Source organism: Palaemon carinicauda, chromosome 4 (assembly GCF_036898095.1).
Source record: "Palaemon carinicauda isolate YSFRI2023 chromosome 4, ASM3689809v2, whole genome shotgun sequence".
NCBI lineage: Eukaryota > Metazoa > Arthropoda > Malacostraca > Decapoda > Palaemonidae > Palaemon > Palaemon carinicauda.
The window spans coordinates 49,171,876-49,177,679 of record NC_090728.1 but is presented as its reverse complement, the minus strand read 5'-3'; positions in this window follow the sequence as shown (position 1 = coordinate 49,177,679).

Below are 5,804 nucleotides of genomic sequence, written 5' to 3'. Positions count from 1 at the left end.
AGCTACTAATTGTTACAAGTGGGCAATGAATAGTAGTTACTTTAAAAAAAAAAAAAATAAAGAAATAGCACGTCTAATGCCCTTTTCGAACATAAAAATTCTTTTTATTCTACTAAAAATAAGTTGTCTACCACTTGTATAATCTACGAGAAAAAAAAATCCCATTTCTAACTGGCTCAGATACAGTAAAAAGACAGAACTAATACATTTAAATATTATCAATTGAAGGAAGAAAGTAATTTTCAATATGTAACAAAAACTAAATAGGCAATAAAGGTAAATATGTAACAAAAAAGTAAATAAGCAAATGAAGGATAATGGTAAGTACAAAAATCCTGAAGAACAACTAGATCCCCCACTTAATAATATATTCCAATCTATACTTATAAACAGTCCTTATTGACATACCAAAAATATGAATTATAAAAATAATGAATATTTGCATGGCATGTATCAAACCATCTTCAAAAGTAAGAAAGAGAGAGCTGTGATTATAAGGCAGAAAGTAAAAAAGAATAACACTTTCACAAGTAGAGGAGAGAGAGAGAGAGAGAGGAGAGAGAGAGAGAGAGGAAGAGAGGAGAGAGAGAGAGAGAGAGAGAGAGAGAGAGAGAGAGAGAGCAGCGATAAAATGGCCAAGTAAAAAATAACACTTTCACAAGTAGGAGAGAGAGAGAGAGAGAGAGAGAGAGAGAGAGAGAGAGAGAGAGAGAGAGAGAGAGAGAGAGAGAATCTGATAAAAATGAGAAGTAAAAAAAAAAAAATAACACCTAATGCAGACAACAGGAACTGTCAAGCTGGGAACCTCTCTCCTACCCAACGGGGGGCAAAATCAACCTTAAGAAAGGTTTAAGGTTAAATCCCTTAGCTCGCCCTCCCACTCACCCCAGCCCCCCTACACAACCTAGCAGGGGGGCTTCGAGACAAACTCCTAGGAGGTTTTGCTAGCTTATAGCTGCCCTGGAGTTTCATTCTTTTTACTAATTATACTTTCCAAATCATTATGTCTTGATTTACCAGAGCACTTCGAAAATAATACTTATATCGATGGCAAAATGGATGTAAATTATAATACTTTTTTATTCTCTCAAAAACAACTTACATTATTTTCAAATCATTAAGAAAAATTAATAAATCAAGATTCACGTTTTCCGATGGATGGAATAAAGATTTATATTTTTTTTTAGTAAATAAAACCAGCAACTATTACTAAACAAATATAATTTTAGACAACCATATATACACATATATATACATATAATATATATATATATATATACATATATATATATATATATATATGTATATATATACATATATATATATATATATATATATATATACAGTATATATATATATATATATATATACATACATAAATATTTCTGTATTAGTGCGCTAGTAAGTATATATACATATATACACATACATGCACAAATATACATATTTAGTTTTTCATTACTGAACTTTACCTACTCCCCTTTCTGCATGAATCAAGGTCCTGGACCCATTGGCGAATACATAGAATATACGACTCCCCAACTTCACTTAAAACAGGTATCATAAAACAACTTAAGATGTTCAACACGACAACAACTAAAAACAAGAGAAAAATCTATATAAGGAAAGGATACACAACAAACTAAAAACTATTCCATTATTTAAGTTAAATCAAGCATAACTGAGATTTGTGCTGCTCAGCCGCTTTCTAGAATAGCTCAGTCAACTATTGATAGCAATTTTGATTGATTGATTGATTTGAGGTTTTCTGTAGCAACTTTGAAACTCCTCGCAAATACCACACGGTTTATCTTTTTTCACAAAGGGTCAGGTAATCTACAACCGGAGGTGGTTCAAATCTAGCTCACCACCATAAAGATTCATATCATTATTATTATTATTACTAGCCAAGCTACAACCCTAGTTGGAAAAGCAAGATGCTATAACCCCAGGGGCTCCGATAGGGAAAAATAGCTCAGTGAGGAAAGAAAATAAGGAAATAAATAAATGATGAGAATAAATTAACAATAAATCATTCTAAAAAAGTAACAACGTCAAAACAGATATGTCCTATATAAACTATTAACAACGTCAAAAATAGATATGTCATATATAAACTATAAAAAAACTCATGTCAGCCTGGTCAACATGAAAACATTTGCTCCAACTTTGAACTTTTGAAGTTCTACTGATTCAAATACCCGATTAGGAAGATCATTCCACAACTTGGTCACAACTGGAATAAAACTTCTAGAATACTGTGTAGTATTGAGCCTCATGATGAAGAAGGCCTGGCTATTAGAATTAACTGCCTGCCTAGTATTACGAACAGGATAAAATTGTCCAGGGAGATCTGAATGTAAAGGATGGTCAGAGTTATTAAAAATCTTATGCAACATGCATAATGAACTAATTGAACGACGGTGCCAAAGATTAATATCTATATCAGGAATAAGAAATTTAATAGACCGTAAGTTTCTGTCCAACAAATTAAGATGAGAATCAGCAGCTGAACACCAGACAGGAGAACAATACTCAAAACAAGGTAGAATGAAAGAATTAAAACACTTCTTCAGAATAGATTGATCACCGAAAATCTTGTAAGACTTTCTCAAGAAGCCTATTTTTTGTGCCATTGAAGAAGACACAGACCTTATATGTTTCTCTAAAGTAAATTTACTGTCGAGAATCACACCTAAAATTTTAAAAGTCATACAAATTTAAAGAAACATTATCAATACTGAGATCCGGATGTTGAGGAGCCACCGTCCTTGACCTACTTACAATCATACTTTGAGTTTTTTTAGGATTTAACTCCATACCCCATAATTTACACCATGCACTAATTTTAGCTAAATCTCTATTAAGGGATTCACCAACCCCAGATCTACATTCAGGGGATGGAATTGATGCAAAGAGAGTAGCATCATCTGCATATGCAACAAGCTTATTTTCTAGGCCAAACCAAATGTCATGTTTATATAGTATGGAAATAAATACTAATATTCAAGGTGTGATACTGAAAAATAAAGATTAAAATTACGCGTTAATATTTTACTATAGATTTGTTCCACTGTTTTCGATTTTATGGCCATGTTTGACGTTAATCTTTTCTTTTAACTGTTTATTTTTCTCTGTGGACTATCAAGTTTATGGATTCAAGAATATATTAAGGCTGAAATCAAATTGTCTCATTGGTATTCAGAAAACTATTGCGGTTTTCTTGAATTGGTTTATACACAAGAATGAAGATATATACTGTATATATATATATATATATATATATATACATATATATATATATATATAGAAACCATAATAGATAAAAAATTTAAATGCATTTTTAAAGATTTTGGATGGACAGGTAAATTGAATAGAACCAGTCAGTGTAAATGTTGGCGTGGTGGGAAAATATTAAATTTCTCATAGTGACGCCTAGAGAATTTGAGCCATCTCCAAACAATCATAAGCTATTATATATATAATATATATATATATATACATAATAGGTTATGATTGTTTGGAGATGGCTCAAATTCTCTAGGCGTCACTATGAGAAATTTAATATTTTCCCACCACGCCAACATTTACACTGACTGGTTCTATTCAATTTACCTGTCTATCCAAAATCTTTAGAAATGCATCTTAATTTTTTATCTCTTATGGTTTCTTTCCTACGATTTACTTATGAAGTCATTTCGAATTTATCTATACCATTTTGGTTAGATATAAGAACTCCTTCATCTTACAGACTCATTTTCTTCTGTGCAGATTTTCCCGTTCAGCTTAAACTTTTCTATTATATCATTTATAGAATCTTTATATTGGATCTAATTCTAACCACACTGAATTCTAGTGAATTATCATCACAGAAAATTCAAGTTCATGCTAAAGCTTTTCTGTGATATTTATAGAATATATTGGATCGAATTTTAACCACACTGAATTCTAGTGAATTATCATCACAAAAAAGTAACAGATTTTCCAGTTCAGCTAAAGCTTTTAATGTCATATCATTTATAGAATCTTAGATTAACCGAATTCTAACCATACTGAATTCTTTTGAATTATCATCACAAAAAAGTTACAGATTTTCCCGTTCAGTTAAAGCTTTTCTGTCATATCATTTATAGTCTTTATTGGATCGAATTCTAACCACACTGAATGCTTTTGAATTATCATCACCAAAAAGTAACAGATTTTCCAGTTCAGCTAAAGCTTTTATTGTCATATCATTTATAGAATCTTTAGATTACCCGAATTCTAACCATACTGAATTTTTTTTTTGAATTATCATCACAAAAAAAGTAACAGATTTTCCCCGTTCAGCTAAAGCTTTTCTATCATATCATTTATAGAATATACTGGATCGAATTCTAAACGCACTGAATTCTTGTGAATCCTAATCACAGAAAAGTAAAAGATTTTCCCGTATGGCTAAATCTTTTCTGTCATATGTATAGAATATATTGGATCGAATTCTAACCGCACTGAATTCTTTAAAATTATCATCACAAAAAAGTTAAAGATTTTCCCGTTCAGCTAAAGCTTTTCTGTCATATCATTTATAGAATCTTTATATTGAACCGAATTCTAACCACAGAATTTTTTTGAATTATCATCACAAAAAAGTAACAGATTTTCTCGTTCAGCTAAAGCTTTTCTGTCATATCATTTATATAATCTTTAGATTGAACCGAATTCTTACCACAGAATTTTTCTGAATTATCATCACAAAAAAGTAATCGCACTGAATTCTTGTGAATCCTCATAACAGAAAAGTAGCTTAAAAAAAATACCTCATTAAGCGAAAAAACCCACTTCATTATACGAACGCTACGAAAGCGATGCATCTCGTCAAAGGAAACTGCTAATTTATACAAGCGTTTAAATGAGTTACGAAAGGTCAATTAGCGCGTGGAGCGATACATCGGCCGCATTGACATAATTATTCCTCTTTACTTGCAATAAAACTCTTTTAATTGAATCAACAACTGGAGTTAATTGTGCTCAGTTAAACTCCTAAATCCGAGGCCATATCGTATTTATACGAAGTTTATTCTACTCTATCTAACTTCATCTCTCTTATCTTTTCGGTAGACAACAGTATTCGAAATATAAACGAAGTTAAGTGAGTTATACTATAGTCCATTTCTTTTAGCGAGTCATATTTGCACCGACTCGCAACGGTGCCCTTTTAGCTCGGAAAAGTTTCCTGGTCGCTGATTGGTTAGAATGATCTTGTCCAACCAATCAGCGATCAGGAAACTTTTCCGAGCTAAAAGGGCACCGCTGTGAGTCGGTGCAAATATGACTCGCTAAAAGAAATGGACTATAGTGTACCTATCCGTCAAAAAATGACGGCTAAATAACTACACGCGCAGATTCAATCCTTTCTAACCCCTCCATCTTTACCAACTACCTCCTGGGGTACCTCCTCTAATTAAGGCATGAATACTCCCGCTACACCTATCCGAGGGACAGGGAGAGACCTAGTATTTCTAAATTTGACAATGCCGCTCAACGTGACAGGAATATACTGTGTGTTTATATTTATATATATATATATATATATATATATATATATACATATATACAAATATATATATATATACATATATATATACTGTACATATATACATACATACATATATATATATATATATATATATACATATATATACAGACACTTGCTCTTTATTGTATTATTATCATTAATTACTAAGCTATAACCCTAGATGGAAAAGCAGAATGCTACAAGCCCAGGGGCTCCAACAAGGAAAATAGCACAGTGAGGAAAAGAA